Source organism: Strix uralensis, chromosome 5 (assembly GCF_047716275.1).
Source record: "Strix uralensis isolate ZFMK-TIS-50842 chromosome 5, bStrUra1, whole genome shotgun sequence".
Lineage (NCBI taxonomy): Eukaryota > Metazoa > Chordata > Aves > Strigiformes > Strigidae > Strix > Strix uralensis.
In genome coordinates, this window is record NC_133976.1 from 59728551 (window position 1) to 59746118 (window position 17568).

General features: G+C 47.6%; 1 long non-coding RNA gene across 1 annotated transcript; it reads left to right on the top strand.

The window, feature by feature from the left end:
- The first annotated feature begins 3741 nt into the window (after window positions 1-3741).
- LOC141944559 (uncharacterized) lies at window positions 3742-8146 on the top strand. Its single transcript, XR_012629266.1, has 2 exons — window positions 3742-4087; window positions 4205-8146. It is a non-coding gene; the product is annotated as an uncharacterized LOC141944559 (long non-coding RNA).
- Window positions 8147-17568: the final 9422 nt, after the last annotated feature.

The following is a 17568-nucleotide window of genomic DNA, read 5'->3' on the forward strand; positions in this document are numbered from 1 at the left end:
AGGGTAAAATGAGGCAGAGCCAGGCACCAGCACATCCATTGTTTCATGCTTTGGTCATTCAGCTGTCCACTAGGCCAGGCTGCTGACTGCATGACAGACGATGTTTGTAAACTTCTTGTGTAGGAAGACATGTGAAGTTGTGCCATCTGCCAGTAAGCAGTTCTTGCTTTGATGTGGTTGCATTTCAGCAGTTGTCAAAGGACATCCTGTATGCAGAGGTTCAGTTGAAACAGTAGTGTGGTGTAAATACCCAGATAGATTACAGATGCTACATACAAAGCAAAAAAGACCTTTGGGCTGAACTTGGAATGAAGTGCTCTGGAGATTAAAGAACTATGGTATCACTTGGGACACTGCTAATCTTCTCACCTCCAAAGAAAAAGGCCTTGGACTGAGATAATAAAGGATGTAAATATCTAAAACAGGTTACTGGCAGAAGTGAGGTCCCCCCACATCCAAGTGTACAAACCTCAAATCCTCCTGTGTAATTCTTTATATGCTTACGTTTTCATCTGTAACCCCCTCCTTGATTTCTGACATTCAGCCTCTGCTATGCCCTGATCTCCCACCAGCTTGTGTGGGTCTAAACCAACGAGTGTTCATCTGCCTAAATTCATTTATAATCCTCAGAAGTGACCTTCCTCTGCCTAATCTGGCAGAAACCAGTCATACTTTGCCTACATCTGACCTCCAAAAAATGCAGTTCCAGCCACTTCCATCCAACAGTGTGGTTAGTGAACAAGGTTCAGGTAAATGACTGTTATCATGTAGATTATTCAGCTCTTACTCCTCCGGTCTTTCAGAAATGAGCTGTGCCTTGCAGTCCATTTTGGAAAGGGCTTGCCTTCAGGGCTTGGGTGATGAATTCCTGCCTGACTTGGGTGCCTAGGCTCTAAAGGAGTAGGCTTTAAAAGAAAAAAAACCCAACCAAACAGATCTGCATTTCATACTGGCTGTGCTTATATAGCTCTCTCCGCTCAACACATGGCTGGCTGAATCCTTTTTGAACCACCAAACTCTCTAGTGGTGTGCTGGAGTCCTGGGAAAGTAGCTCAGCCTTCATATTCTTCTCCAGCAACCAGAGCTGTCTAAAAGCCTTCATACATGTTTGAGGCTGTTACTATCTTGATGGGACCACCCCTTCTCAAAGGGAGTGTCTTTGAAAAGTAAAATGGAGAGAAGAGGAAGAAAATATTTCAGTGCCTAGCATTAAATGACATACTGCAAAGCATGAAGGATCTGTTTGGGAACAACAGGCTATGTGAGAGTCTGCTATATGGTGTTCAGAGAGTTTGGGGTTTTTTTATCCTGAGAGCTATGTTTGCAACTTCCCCTCTGACCTCATTGACAGTAACATCTGGATCTACCCGCACTCACAATTCTCTACGGAAGAGAGCTAGTGCAACAGGAGAAAGAAGGTTTTCTTTACTCATTGCTCTGTTTTGAGGATAGCTTGCAGCTGTGCCTGACTGGAAGGAATTTACAGATCTCATGTATGATAGTCAAGAAACATTTCCTCTCCTAACTTCATCATGTCCGTGCTTGTACACATAGTGGCTCATAACTGGGAATTCTTCAGTTCCAGTCCTTCTGGCAACATACAGTGGGGAAAAAATAGATAGAAATGGAAGCAATGGTTTTTCTTTCCACCTACAGGCAGGTTGGAGATGGACAACTGCATCCACCTCAGTAAAGGGGTTAACTGTATCTGTGAAGAAATGTGTTAGAACCTTTCAACGTTAAACAGAATAAGTAAGTGATGCAGAGTATGTCATCCTTTCAAGTACTGGTGTTGGTGAGATGAGATACATACTAGAGAGTATATGTTGAGAGAGAGAACGATTGAACATACATTGCGTGTATCATGAGGGCAAAGCATCTTAGAAATAAATTTAAGGAATAACATTTCTTCATGCATTTAATTTCACTCCTGTTGGGAGTGCTTAGCTTACAATTAAGTCTGTGAGGAGAGACTCTGTGTGTGGGTGTGTGTATGTACGTACAGCACAAAGCCTATAGTTAGTACACAGAACTAAATGTTTTGTTCCGGAGCCTCAAAAGTACGTAGCCTCTCAACACTCATTAATTTCAGTGGGTGTGAGACCTTTCAAAGACCTGGATTCATACAGCAAAATTTTTCTGCCACAGGCTTGGGACAACTCATTTCATTCTGCTCATGATGCAGTAGAAACTTGGAAACCAGCTCTGCATCTATTCATCAGCTGTAGTATGAGCCCCTTTTATTAGTGCCTTTTGTGGCAATAGCTGTGAGCTATTTAAAGTGCTAAGCCTTCAAACTGCAGTTCCCTGCAGCAGATGTAGTAGAAGCAGATGTCCATGTAAGTGAGTCAAAATGAACTCGTTGTGTTGCTGCTCAAAGGCCGGGCTCCATCCCAGTCAGCGACAGTTACCCAACTCCTGCCACGTGAAGATGGGCTTTGGCTCCTTCTTGGTGGTTTGGGGCTTGGAGGGAGGCTAGGTTTCTTGGGGAAGTCATGCTGCAATTTATATTCCCTGCTTCATATTCACCATCTTTCATTTCTCCCCCTTACAGGGCATTCAAGGAGAAGAAGACACTGCTGTTCTCGTGGCCTCGCTCTGCATCCTCAAAGATGTCATGGCTAAATCCATGTAGCATGACTGCCAGCCTCCATCCTATTTAACAGCAGCAAATTCATTCTCAACTCAGCAGTTGATCCTTAAACATGAACTTTAAAACTGCATGGGTGGGTAAGTGTTGCGGGAAACCAGAAGGGCTCAACCAGATCCTTTTACAGGAGAAGCTGCTGAGTTGTTTTGGTTTTTCTTTTCTTTACTAACCATTTTATTTAACTCTCACCCTCTGCACTAGACTGATTGGTGTCAGAGCTGGCCAAGTGCAGGGTTTCTCTGCTTGGACAATAGCCTACTGGGATCCTATAGAGGGCTACTAAGAATTCTGGATAGTAAAGGTTTGGCTACAAATTCCTATGTAAACCAAGGCTCATATTCATCACCCTTGTTCCCTGTTAGGCTGTTCTCATTGGGGTGAGACTGGAGCAAATGGAGAAAAGAGCAAAAGTGGCACTAGGTATGCACTCTGTGGAGGCAGAGTGGTGTCCCCGTGGTGTGTCCTGACCATCTAATGAGTGGTGTCCATCAAGGATCCATACTGGGGCTGATACTATTTAATATTAATACTATTTAATATTAATGGCACAGGTAGTGGGATTGAGTGCATCCTCAGCAAGTTTGCAGATGACACCAAACTGAGTGGTGCAGCTGATACACTAGTGGGAAGGGACGCCATCCAGAAGGACCTTGACAGGCTTGAGAGATAGGTCCATGTGAACCTAACGAAGTTCAGCAAGGCCAAGGACAAGATATTCTACCTGAGTTGGGGCAATCCCCAGTGTCAGTACCAACTGAGTGAAGAACTGATTGAGAGCTGTGCTGCAAAGGACTTGGGGATACTGATGGATGAAAAATTGGATGTGAGGCAGCAAAATCAGCTCGCAGCCCAGAAAGCCAATTGTATCCTGGGCTGCATCAAAAGAAGCGTGGCCAGCAGGTCAAGGGAGCTGAATGACTGGTTCAGACTATCTTCTCCCACTCAGATAACCTGTTGCTGCCCAATGTCTCAGGTGTGAGACAGCTGCTCACACAGCAACATCTAGCCAGATGTTGGACATCTGGTAGTTCCTGCTCCACAGAGACCTAGACAACCTTGCTGAGCTGGCTTCTTCTTGCCAGTGAGGGTTGCACCATGACCATTTTCCAATTAGGTAAAAGTATTCTGCTTCACTCCACATGAACATGAAAAAATAAGATGAGCATGGCTATCATTCCTTAGGCTATCTGCCTGTTTTTTGCAGGAGGTTCACCTTTGCATTGACATAACTGTTACAGAAGGCCATGTCCAATTTTGTAGAGCAACTTCTAATGTTCCTCAAGAAAAGCTGAGTGTAAGTATAGCCTGCCCGAAATGCAGTTGTTGACTCCTGCTGTTCCTCTTCTAGGTGTAACCTGCTCCAGAAAAGTCTATTCACTTCAACAAAAGACAGACTTTGGCTCATTTGCTTCCAAACATTATGTCCTGTTGCACAAGGTAATGTGACATTATTTCATTACATGACCTCATAGACTCAACACAGCTTTAAACTGTACAAAAGCAACACCACTCAGACAGAAAATACAGTCAAATGGATCTGTTTGTTCTCCACAGAACTCCTTTGCGTGGTCCTGAAAGACAACATAGTGTATCTGTAGGAATAGGCACCATGACACAACGGACTTTCAAAGGGTGATTCAAGCAGGTAGAAGGTGTCAGGGTAAGAGGCAGCTTGGCTTGGCTACAGAGCAACCAGGGAAAGGAGATGAAGATTGCAAGAAAACTGAATTCAGCTGCAGATTTAAAAGGTATGACACACTGAACGTTAGCTTAATTATGAGCTCAACCCAAAGTTTAGAGAGGGAAATTCTTTAGCCCTGCTGTATTGAAGGACAGACAAAATTACCTCAGATGTTACATATCTCTACTACTTTCTAAAGAAAAAGCAAATCTATTTTTCTAGTTTAAGATGAGAAGGGCCGCTATAGCACTTCTGGTGACTGTCATTAGAATTAACCTGAAGAGGACAGAGCACTGAATGCAGACAAAGCAGGAGATGTGGAACAGCTCCTTATGTTTTCCACACATGTGCATATCTATGGGATGTGATAATTTCAAGGTACAGGAAAAGAAAAAAAAGAGATGTGATATTCAAAGACATGAGGTTCATACCTAGCTCTGCCAGTGTGTATATGTATGTCTGTGTATCACTATGCAGCACACAGAGTGCAAGAGTTCCTATAAAAGGTTTTACCAGGACTTGTCCAGCCCACATTTGCACTGATGTCATAAAGAACAGAAATGGGAAGTTCAAAGGCTTCTATGTGGAATTTTGGAGCAAATTTTGAATTCCCTTCATTGTCTCAGATTTTAAGGAAAGGTTTTTATGTGAATTTTTGATGGGGATGGAGAGGCAACAGAAGGACAGATATCTTCTCTAGAAAGTACCACACCTGATGTCATCCCATATGGCAGCCCATATTGCAACATTGGGCTAGGAGACTTGTAACCTCTCAGACAAACTCAAACCCAGACTTGGTTCCTAGTTTGATAGGAGGCTGCTCTCTGGTCTAAAGTAGACTTTTCTTTGGCAGAAACCGCAGCACCACCTGTGAACCTTACAGGCAGGAAGGAATTTGCCTTCCCTAAAGAATTTGAAACAAACTTCTAAGGAGATCAGCTGAAAGAAAACTGCATGCAAGGGTTTCTTTTCCATAGGTCTTTACCTCTTTCATGTTTATTTCAGAGTACAGAAGCAATTCCTTTGCCAAATTTGACTTAACTACATTGTAATCTTTGAAGAAATGAACCAGAAAAAAAAATCCAAAGACGATAATTGCACTTGTAAGGTACACCAAAGATGCTGGGGCAAACACGAATGTTGTGTGAGGGGTGCTGAGTTATACATACGATATTGTGGTCAATACTGTCACAACAGTCTTCCCTCCACTTAGTAGATATGATGGGTTGGATTGCCACATTTGCAGTCAAGCCAAACAGCATCAAACCATTATCTGGGAGGAGAAACTTTCAAATGCAGGTGCTCTTACGCTCTCAGCCTTGACTCATTGCATTGAGTCCAATGACTAAGAAGGTCAAAACCAATTCATTCAGAAATGAAGGTACCAAACTTTTCAGTTCTGCTGCTGCACTTCAGGACTGTGCTTGGAATAAAGCTTGAGAACTCATTTTCACCATCTTTTCTTCCTGAGCTTTGGGATCATTTCTCCAAATGTTGGCTGAGCACTCTGAGGTGAGCACAGAGATCAATATCTGCCTGATGACTGCTCATAGGGACTTTTATTTTGCCTTCCCTCTTGCTTTGGCTAGAATTTCCATGATGAGCCATAGAAACCTTCCTGTAACACTGCCAAGGCAAGCTGCCCATAGGTGAAGACCTTACTGCTATCTAATTTCCCAGTTGAGAATTTGCCTGCCTGGCATACACAGCGAAGGAACAGTTACTCAGGCTTTTAGCATACCACCAGGCTTCACAGTGGTTAAAGCGGTTTTCTTTGAAAAGCATGAGGTTTAACAAATCAACATTTGCTAATTTGAACCATTTTTGTCAGAAAATTCCTCCCTGGTCCACTGGGAAAGCTGGGCTGCTGGGAGCTGCATGCCATGCTCGGCCTTGGGGGGAGAAGCATGGTTTGGGTGAGTGGAGCTGGTGGACCAGCTGCCCCGGGAGCCGCCACGTTTGCACAGCTGTGCTCCCCTGGCTTGGGGTGCGCGAAGGATGGGAGGAAGGCACCTCTGTGTGGTCTTGAGGTGCTTTATTTCAGGGGACCGCTTTCAACCCAGCTGCATTAGGGTCACGACAACTTTTTGTGCCGTCGCTAAAAAGATGAAAAGTCCTTCCCTAGTGTTTCCACTCTCCCCACAAATAATTCGGTCCCTCAGTGAGGAAATTCGCATTTTGGTTGCACCCTGGGGCGAGGATGGCTCTGGGGACTTGCCCCTCCTGCTTGCCTCGCACTGAAGGGGACAGCCGCCGTCCGGGGACCGGAGACGAGGTGCGCGGGGCCCGCCGGGGGCCAGCAGGCGCGCCGCAGGGCAGAGGCGTCGGTGGACGGTCGCTGGTGGGGAGGCGCCACAAGATGGCGTCCTGGTGCCTCGCGCCCACCCCCCACAGTCGCCCTGGCGAGAAGCCGCGGCGGGTATGAGGCTCGGCTGTCACCGCAGTTGTCTGTGGTATTTTTTTCCTCCCTTTTTTCTTATTTTTTAGCCTCTTTCCCCCCGCCCCCCCCCAACCTCTCCTGGAGACAGGCTGGGGAGCTATGCAGCGGTCTCTGGGTGAGGGGGGCGCTGCGCAGCGCTGCGGTGCGATCCCAGCAGCCAGCAGTGGTGGAGGTGTGTGAAAGACGGTCTCTGGACAGCCCCCGGCAGGGAAAACGCGCTGCCCCATCCTTCTGCTGCCCACAGATCCCCACCGGCTGCGGGGCGCAGCTGGAGCCGCTCTCCCGCACCATAACCCCTGCGGAGCGGTTCTGGTGAAACAGAAACCCAGCAAGGATTTTAAGAGGCTGGTTGACTTTAGGATAATGGCTTCCCACTGGTTTAATGATCCTAAGTATTTCTGAGGTTACTGGCAGCATACTTTTCCCTTACCTGTCTCTCAGTAATCACAAGGTGGCCCCCAGACAGCTGGAGAGCACACACAGTGAGGGTCAGCAGACCCCCGATCACACGCTGATATCTGGAGTGGCTCAAATCTGTGTTAAGCGTGGTGAAGGCAAATTGAATCTCCCCTCTCCTCCTTCCCATCCTCTGGTCCCCACTGTCAACTCTGCCTGCACTGCTGGCCTCTCCTGCGTTTGTGACTGCCCTGTAACAACGGCTCACATGCTGAGGGATGCAGAACAAAGAAACATGAGAGGGTTGAAATCCTGGTGAAACCTGCTATTAAACCAACTGGACAACTCTAGCTCAGCACTCCTGCAAAGCACGCTTCTGCAGGAGGCTTTTCAGTTCCTGCTGGAGGCCTGGGAAGGACAGGGACCCTTACCTCCATCCGACCCCAGCACTTGCTGAAGAACAGTAATCCTGAGCCACTGAAGATGGACAAGTCCAGAAGAATGATGTGGCACACAAACACCCCAAGCAACCAGACCTGCCTAGAATGCACCTGCTCCAAGCAGCTTTCCCATCCTCTCTACAAGTGTCCTATTGTCTTCACCACCTCCGAGGAATGATTATGTGTGAGGTGTGCAGGGATCTCTGCTGGGAAGAAGAATCTGCTTTGTGAACTCTCAGCCTTTTTTCCTCATTAGAGGTCATTTATTTGATGCCAAGACTGTTGGATGGACTTTCTCAGGGGTGTAAACTACATCATTGCACTAATCTCATCTTAAAACATTTTGCTTCTCTTTATCATGATTAAGAGCACTTGAAAGTTCACAGGGCCTGGTTTTGGGTCTTCTGAGCCTCTGCAGCTTCCCTGAAAAACAGATCTTAGATCCATTGAATTACAATGGCATGAAAGGCTTTGGGGCAAAAGATGGAGTGGAAAATGTGATAGCTGTTTTGTGATTAAAAAACCAAAAACAAATAACAGAGACTGTTCTTTCTTTATAATGGGTTTGGTGCATAGGAGTTTATTAACTCAGTTAAAAATAAACCAACCCCAAACTGACTGACATGAAATGTCAGTTAACAAAAAAAAAAAAAAAAAACACAACAGAAAGCTTATAAACTCCAGGAAACAAAATTATTTTTGGAAACATATTTTCCCTTAATTGGACATCTATTTCTAGATGGAGTTATTTGTGTGTGGAATCCAGCCGTATGGCTTTTGACAGTGAAATGATCAGTTCCTCAAAGTGTGAATGCCATGTGGAGAACCTCATCACTGCCCTAAAAAGGACTCCTGCCTTAGCAGGGCTTTGTCATCAATGTCAGAGGGTGCAGAATCAAGGTGTGTTGTAACCCCTAATTGTATCATCACATAAGGGGCTTTTAATGGTAGTGATGGCTTTGTGGGTTGTAGTTAGAGCCCCAAGGAGGGGGTGGACTTCCATGTGCTAGGTGCTGCAAAGGGCTGGTATAGCACAGGGTCTGTTTAGGCAGGACAGGCAGCTGCCTTGAGCAGCAGTCTGCTGGACAGACATAAGGCAGCCCTGCTCCTGCAGCTGACCTCGCCTCCACCAGGATCCTTGAGTCTGGCTGAGGCTCCTGACAGACTTTGGGGGGGGGGGGGGGGGGGGCTGATGACCAATGTTGGGAAGAGCAGCCACTGCACCTGCCCGGTGTTCTCTTTCCCCTAAATGACTGCAGGAGCATCTACCTCTACCCTTATGAGTGCTCTCCTAGCCCTCCATCTCCTTTTACAGCCTCTCTCCTTAACTCTTCCCACAGCAAAGTTGACCTGTCCAGGCTCCTCATCCTGCACATGCCAAAACTCATAAGACTCTAAGGTCTTTTAAAAGCCCAGTCCAACCAGACCACAAGCTTCCCCCATCCTCTTCTCACTGCTCTGATCTCACTGCCATCAGTGGAAGTGGTGGGTGCTCAGCATCATACTTCCAGGTATCTCTTGGGATGGGTATTTGGGCTCCCCGTACCCATTTGCAAGCATTCCTAAGCCTCACAGTGTCTGTCTCAGCAATATTATCAACCTCATTTTGCAGAAGGTGGAACTCATACCATACAATTAAATCTCTGTCTCACTGCAGACAGGACTTTCTCTCCTTCTGCTCCAAAACTCCTGGCTCCAAATGCACTGAATAACCACTAAGCAACACAGATATTTCTGTCACACCCCAGTCTGAGACATAAATTCCTGTTCTTCATCTTCAGCCAGATTTAATTTGAAACCCTCCAACCCCCCTTTGCAATTTTGTAACATCCAAATTAACCCTTCACTGGATGGTGACCACAGCTCCAATTCCCAGGCATACTCAAGCTTTGGAGATATTCCAGCTCAGATCTTGCAGCTCAGCACAATTTCTAGCTACCACATGTCACCTCTCCTTAGACCAGCCTTTAAGCAAAAGCCTTCTGCACTGAGCTTCCAAGATGTTGGCGTCAACATGCAGACATGAAAACCAGACTCCCACCTCCCTCCCTCTTCCTTCCCTACCTCTGCAAAGTCTCTTGGGCTCCTGCCATGTGGAGCTAATCCCATAAAGACAATCTAGCTATCTCTGGCAGATGGATATTGATCACCTGCCTTCACAGGGACCCTCTGCAAGTAGCATAATTTCCTGGTATATTCCCCCACCCACTGATTCTGAAACATTTCATTGCCAAGACATCACACAGTGCTCCTAAAATCAACCTACCTTCTCTCTTCTCCTCTAGTAACTAGACCATTTCTTTTTTACAAGAAATAAAAGCAGCCATGAGTCCTTCAAGGGAAAGATGTTTTCCTCTCCTCCCCTCTCCACCTACATGGCATGAATCTTAGGCTGTATTTCACAGGTTTGATTTGAAGTAAGTTTCTTACTGCTGGCAGAATCTGCCTCCACGCCCTCTCTGCTCATTCAGTGAGTGGTGTGGGAGGTAGGGACAATATCAAGCACTGAGGTGATTGACAAGCCTCACTCAGAGTGTACATGTACCCCATGTGAGGGTGAAATAGAGTGGATCTATCAATCTCCATATCATTGCCCATCACTGGCATATTTCTTCGTTGAAATGAATAGTTCACTGAGTGGAGAAGAATAAACAAAGCATGTTTTCCCCCCAAAAGCCCTATTTGGTGAATGGTTTAGGGCTTGGGTTTATTTTCCCCTGGTAAATGAGCAAATGCCTCCATATTAATCACAATATGTAATCGACATGAAAAATCAGGCCCTGCTGGGCAGGGAAAGATACTTTGAATTATCGCAGCAGGAGAGCTGGCACTAATTTACTGCTGTTGTGCTCCAAGTACTTCTGATGCAAAAGATGAATGGAGCTGAAGGTTTGTAACTTGACTTGCAACTACATTTAGGTTTTTTTGAATAGCATCAGCAGGGCAGTGTATATTGGCATGAAACCCTTGAAGCATGTTTAGAGTCAGCAACCTAGTCCTGTATGACCTGCCCTCACACCTCATTTTCTTTTCTTTTTGAGCACTCTTTCTTCCCTCCTCCCCACCACATTTTTTTTGCCACTCCAGAGACCTAGATGTAGAAATATACTGCTATTTCTCTGCAGTACCTTCCAAAAGGGTGAGGTTCATGCATGTTCTAGTTTATTTCCATGAGTTTGCCAGTGGGACATTGTGTAAACAGAGATAGAGCTGAAGGAAGCAGCCACAGCTCTGTTTATCAAAGAGAAGTGAATCACAGAGTCATAGAACGGTTTGGGTTGGGAGGGACCTTAAAGATCATCTAGTTCCACTCCCCCTGCCATGGGCAGGGACATCTTCTGCTAGACCAGGTTGCTCAAAGCCCCATCCAGCCTGGCCTTGAACACTTCCAGGGAGGGGACAGCCACAACTTCTCTGGGTGTCACGTCCCGCTCAGACGAGAGAGACAAGTGACTCAGATTCGCAAATCCCCAATGGAGTGGACAAGAAGTCTCCAAGTCCAAACATTTATTAACTACCCACAATGTACTAATTGAACACACGATAATTGACTAAGTATATAGCAAGTTGTGGCAAGCAATACAATATGCCTTGCATTGCTTAATGGGAAAGGGAAAAGAGGGAGATAGAGGGAATGGGGAAATACAGAACACCGGTCCGGGTTTCTGCGCTGATCCCGCCAGCGAGGGTCCCAGGAGGCATCCATCTTTTTCGCTTGCATCCATCTTCTTCGCTTCACTGCACTCTCCAGGCTGCCCTCCCCCCCCCCGCCCCCGCCACCCCTTTCTTCCTCCCCCTTAATTTATACACACTTTCCTTGGGTCCGTCCCCTCGGTCAACCCACATACCTACGTATCCCATGTTAGGGGAGGGGTAAGGTGTTTCATGGGATGATGTAATTAGCATGATCATGTTAGTCTTCATTAGCATATTGAGGGGTGTTAACTTTAATGTGCATTTCGTGGATAATGAAGCAAAGTTCATTCACCGGACAGATGGCCCTTGAAATTTGTCCAGGTGCACCAGAGCAGAGCTGTCCTGTCTCCACAGGGCTCCCTCCTCCAGCTGCATCCTGTGTTATTCGGGCGGCCTTATCAGCTTTGACCTCCACACTATCCACTCAGTGACTCATAGTTTTGTCTTGCGAGTGTTTGGGGCATTCATTTGATCAGACTCAACTTTTGCTTTCTCAGGCCATTTTTCTTAGTTTCTCGCAGGCCTGGTTTCTCGTCTCTTGTGGTGGTTTAGTCCCTGCTGGCGTTCGAGACCACGTGGCCGCTGCCGCTGCCACTGCCCCACAAAGGGAGTGAAATACAAAGCCCCGGGGCTGAGATAAGGAGAGATTTAATATAACAGTGCAACAGCAACAAACCAAACAACAACAATAACAGTAACAGCAATAACAATGAACAGAGCAAGGTATGTACCGATACAGCAGTGAGAGCAGAGAGATCGCATAACACACATGTTCACCGATTCTCCCGCGCTCCCGCGCTTGGGCGCCCGGAGGTGACGCCAGCATGGTATTGAATAACCCGGCTAGAGCTTCCCCCCACTGTTGGGGAAACTTAACCCTATCCTGGCTAAACCAGGACAGTCTCTCACACTGGGCAACCTGTTCCAGTGTCTCACCACACTCACATTAAAGAATGTCTTTTTTTGTGAAGGATGATGTTTCAGACTATGAGAAGGTTACACCAGAGATATTCCAAACCCTGTAACCTTTTCTACCCTGCTCCTTGAATGGTGCTGTAGGCTACAGCTGTACTAGAAAATTAAATGTAAGATCTTTCTCCGGCACTGAAACGGACTGGAATAGAAAGGTCTGCATTCACTTCATTAAACTTCATTACCCTCCAGAAGTGGGTGGCTGCCTGAAAACTCCTTATGAAGAATTGTTCCTAGCCTGGGCTAAGTCACAGGCTGCTTGAAGGGATTGTCTGGGGGGACCGCTCCTTGGTCCAGGTCAAAACTATGACAGGAAATGTAAAAACAATTTAACAGAGTGGGGGATTCAGTTCTAGAGTCCAGGAACATGCCCTGACACCATTTAATTTATTAACATAGTCATGGCCAAGTTGCTTCTTGCCTTTGAGCATTTGATTTTGTGAACCCTCTAACACAGTTGCCACCTCAAAGCCCTTTTCTCTGTGTCAGAGCGAGAGGTGACAGTGGACCAGAGAAGAAGGGAAGATGGAGGCAGCATAAACCCTGCTGGAGGGGGAGCAAAAAGCAGCAGCAGGTGAGAATCTCCCATACAGTATTTCCCTCTCTGTAGGGCAGAGACTCGTGTTGCTCCACCTCCTAGCAGGAGAACACCAGAGACTGTAATTGCCCAAGTGGGAAACCCTCCCAGCCTTCCAGCTTTCTTGATGGCTTCTGTTTCTTAGTCTCGCCCTGCCTGAGTGTGTATTTGCTGTTTCTGTGAGGAGGCAGGAGCTGGGAAGCTGCGCTCCCCAGGCTGGGGGAAGAAGACAAGACTTCTAGACAAGGGTGAGACCTGTACTTCCAACAGATAAGTTGCTGCTTTAACCACTGTTCAGCTTCTCAGATTTTCTGGTTGGATATAGAAGAGCACATCTTTGGGATATTAGTTTCCATTGTCTTTGGTTAACACTCAAGATCAACACCTCCAGCTTTTTGGGTTTGCATCAGATTACATGTTAGTATGGACTCACCCTGGCAACATATTCTCACAGCTAATTTGGAGGCACAGACATTTGTGATACCTCACATGGGCTGGTGTTTTCATGTCAGCCAAGAAAGTCATAGGCCGTTGGCGCCCAACTACTACTGCTGGTCTGATGTCAAACCCCAGACCCCAGGAATAGCACTACTAGTCAGTTAGTTAAAGGGGACATCTGACGTACTCATCTCCTTAGACATTTTCTGGTTCATCTGAGTTTGTTTTCCTCAGAATTGCTTCTGCTTGAGTTGAAACTGAAGGCTCTTTTTTTCTTTTCCTGTCTCCTGCTGAGAAGGAGTGAAGGCTGCAGAACCCAAGCTCAGGAGCGCAGCACTGGAATGCCTCTCCTGGGTCAGGGTGTCTATTTCCTGACTGCAGCAGCCTATATCATGTCACACAAGCTCCTTCATAATGCATCAAACTTATCTTTAAAAATAGTCAGGCTTCTTGTCTCTGGCCTCTGGAGCAGAGGCAGAAAATGAAACTTTTAAAACTATCCCAAAGAAACATTTCCTGTCCCCAGGACAGACTTCACCCAATGATGGCTCTGCTTAATTTTTCCCAGTTCCTGCACCCTTTTTTGTGCGTTCTCTTCTCTGCCCCTTCCAGGTTCCAGAAAGTAAATCGACTCTAGCTGTGTGGTGGTTTAATCCCTGCCGGGGTCTGAGACCACGCGGCCACTGCCCCTCCCCCACAAAGGAAGTGAAATACAAAGCCCCGGGGCTGAGATAAGGAAAGGTTTAATACAACAGAGCAACAGCAACACAACAAACAATAACAGTGATAACAATGAACAGAGAAAAGTATATACCGATACAGCAGTGAGAGAACCGGCTGCGCCAACCCACGAGATCACCGATTCTTCCCGCGCTCGCGCCAGGAGGTGACATCAGCATGATATATGAATAACCCGGCTAGAGCTTCCCCCCCACTGCTGGGGAAACTTAACCCTATCCTGGCTAAACCAGGACATAATCCACCCCTTTATTCTATACCATGTGCGTCACATCCAGCTGCCATTTAGCAATTAGCATTGACAAAGAAAAAATAACAAAAGCACAGTATAACTCACGGTGTGTTTTCACCCACACCTTGTGGTAAGCATCGGACCTCTCCATCCTTCTGCATCACCCACCAGGTGCACCCAGGTCCTTGAGCAAAAACAATCCCGTGGATGGGTTTGCCTTTGCCCGGCGCAGGACTAACCATTTTTCCCAGCAGGTCCCTCATGCGCACCACAGGGACTTTATCCCCGTCTACAAGACGTTGAATTTTGACTGAGCCGGGCCAGCTCGATTGGCAGATCCTCTTGTGTTGACTAACCAAGTGGCCTTTGTCAGATGTGTGTCCCAGTGTTTGAAGGTTCCACTTCCCATTGCTCTCAATGTAGTTTTTAACAGTCCATTGTAGCGCTCATCTTCCCAGAGGCTGGTGCATGGTAGGGGATGTGGTAGACCCACTCGATGCCGTGTTCTTCTGCCCAGGCATTTATGAGGTTATTTCAGAAGTGAGTCCCATTGTCCGACTCAATCCTCTCTGGGGTGCCGTGTCGCCACAGGACTCGCTCTTCAAGGCCCAGGATGGTATTTCAGGCGGTGGCGTGGGACACTGGATAAGTTTCGAGCCACCCAGTGGTTGCTTCCACCATTGTGAGCACGTGGCGCTTGCCTTGGCGGGTCTGTGGAAGTGTGATGTAGTCGATCTGCCAGGCCTCTCCATATTTATATTTCATCCATCGATCTTCCTTCCGCTGGGGCTTTACCCGCTTGGCTTGTTTGATTGCAGCACACGTCTCACATCCATGGATGTTCTCTGCGATGGTGTCAGTGGTGAGGTCCACCCCTCAATCTCGAGCCCACCTGTATGTTGCATCTCTGCCTTGGTGGCCCGAGGTCTCATGGGCCCACCGGGCTATGAACAGTTCACCTTTACGCTGCCAGTCCAAGTCCACCTGAGCCACTTCAATCTTAGCAGCTTGGTCTGCCTGCTGGTTATGTTGATGTTCATCAGTGGCCCGACTCTTGGGTATATGGGCGTCCACATGGCGCACCTTCACAACGAGGTTCTCCACTCGGGCTACAATATCCTGCCATACTTCAGCGGCCCAGACGGGTCTGCCCTTGCATTGCCAGTTGTTCTGTTTCCATTGCTGCAACCACATCCACAGGGCACTTGCCATCACCCACGAGTCAGTGTAGAGATAGAGCCTCGGCCACTTTTCTCGCTCAGCAATCTCCAAAGCCAATTGGATGGCTTTCACCTCTGTGAACTGGCTCGATTCACCTTGTCCCTCAACAGCTTCAGTGGTTTCTCGTGTGGGATGCCACACCGCAGCCTTCCATCATCAATGTTTTCCCACAATGCGACAAGACCCATCAGTGAACAGGGCATATCGCTTCTCCTCCTCTGGCAGCTCGTTATATGGTAGGGCCTCCTCAACACGTTTCACCTCTTGTTCTGGTGACATCCCAGCATCCTTGCTCTCTGGCCAGTTTATGATCATTTCTACTAATCCTGGAGGGTCGGGGTTCCCTATTCGAGCCCGTTGTGTTATCAACGCAACCCATTTACTCCACGTGGCATCTGTTGCATGATGTGTGGAGGGAGCCTTTCCTTTGAACATCCATCCCAGCACCGGCAGTCGGGGTGCCAGGAGGAGCTGTGTCTCAGTGCCGACAACTTCTGAGGCAGCTCGAATTCCTTCGTACGCTGCCAGTATCTCCTTCTCAGTCAGTGTATAGTTAGCTTCAGAGCCTTTGTATCCCCAGCTCCAAAAGCCTAGAGGTCGGCCTCGGGATTCCCCATGTGCTCTCTGCCAAAGGCTCCAGGAAGGGCCATTCTCCCCGGCTGCGGTGTAGAGCACGTTCTTAATTTCCTGCCCTGTCCGGATTGACCCGAGGGCCACTGCCTGGGTAATCTCCTGCTTAATTTGTTCAAAAGCTTGTTGTTGCTCAGGGCCCCATTTAAAATCGTTCTTCTTGCGGGTTACGTGGTAGAGAGGGCTCACAATCAGGCTGTAGTTTGGGATGTGCATCCTCCAGAGCCCCACAGGGCCCAGGAAGGACTGAGTCTCCTTTTTAGTGGTTGGTGGGGCCATGGCTGTTATCTTGTTTATCACCTCCACTGGGATGTGGCGACGCCCATCTTGCCATTTTATTCCTAGGAACTGAAACTCCCTTCCAGGCCCCTTAACTTTCTGTGGCTTGATGGCAAAACCAGCATTCAGGAGGATTTCAATTATCTTCTTTCCTTTCTCAAAGACTTCCTCAGCTGTGTCCCCACATACAATGATATCATCAATGAACTGCAGGTGTTCTGGAGCCCCACCTTTCTCCAGTGCAGTATGGACCAGTCTATGGCAAATGGTGGAGCTGTGTTTCCACCCCTGGGGCAATCGATTCCAGGTGTACTGGATACCCCTCCAAGTGAACACAAACTGTGGCCTGCACTCTGGTGTTATTGGAATGGAGAAAAACGCGTTAGTGATGTCAGTCGTGGCGTACCACTTGGCTGCCTTCGACTCCAGCTCATACTGGAGCTCTAGCATGTCCGGCACTGCTGCACTCATCGCTGGCGTAACTTCATTCAGGCCATGGTAGTCCACGGTTAGTCTCCATTTGCCATTAGGTTTTCTCACTGGCCATATAGGGCTGTTGAAAGGTGAATGAGTCTTGCTGATCACCTTCTGGCTTTCTAGTCGACAGATCAGCTGATGGATGGGGACCAGGGAATCTCGGTTAGTGCGGTACTGCCGCCGGTGCACCGTCTTGGTGGCAATTGGTACTCGCTGCTCTTCAACATTAAGCAACCCCACCACCGAGGGGTCCTCTGAGAGGCTGGGTAAGGTGGACAATTGCTCAACCTCCTCCAGGGCTGCTATACCAAAGGCTCACCGGTACCCTTTTGGGTCTTTAAAGTACCCTCTCCTGAGATAGTCTATCCCTGGGATGCACGGGGCATCTGGGCCAGTCACAATGGGGTGCTTATGCCAGTCCTTTCCAGTTAAGCTCACTTCAGCCTCTAATAGGCTCAGCTGTTGGGACCCCCCTGTCACTCCGGAGATGCAGATGGATTCGACCCCACTGTGGCTTGATGGCATCAGGGTGCACTGTGCGCCAGTGTCTACCAAGGCCTTATATTCTTGTGGTTCTGATGTGCCAGGCCATCGGATCCACACCTTCCAGTAAATCCGATTATCCCTTTCCTCCACCTGGCTGGAGGCAGGGCCCCTCTAATCCTGCTCACCATCACTCACTTGATCTAAGAGTGACTCCT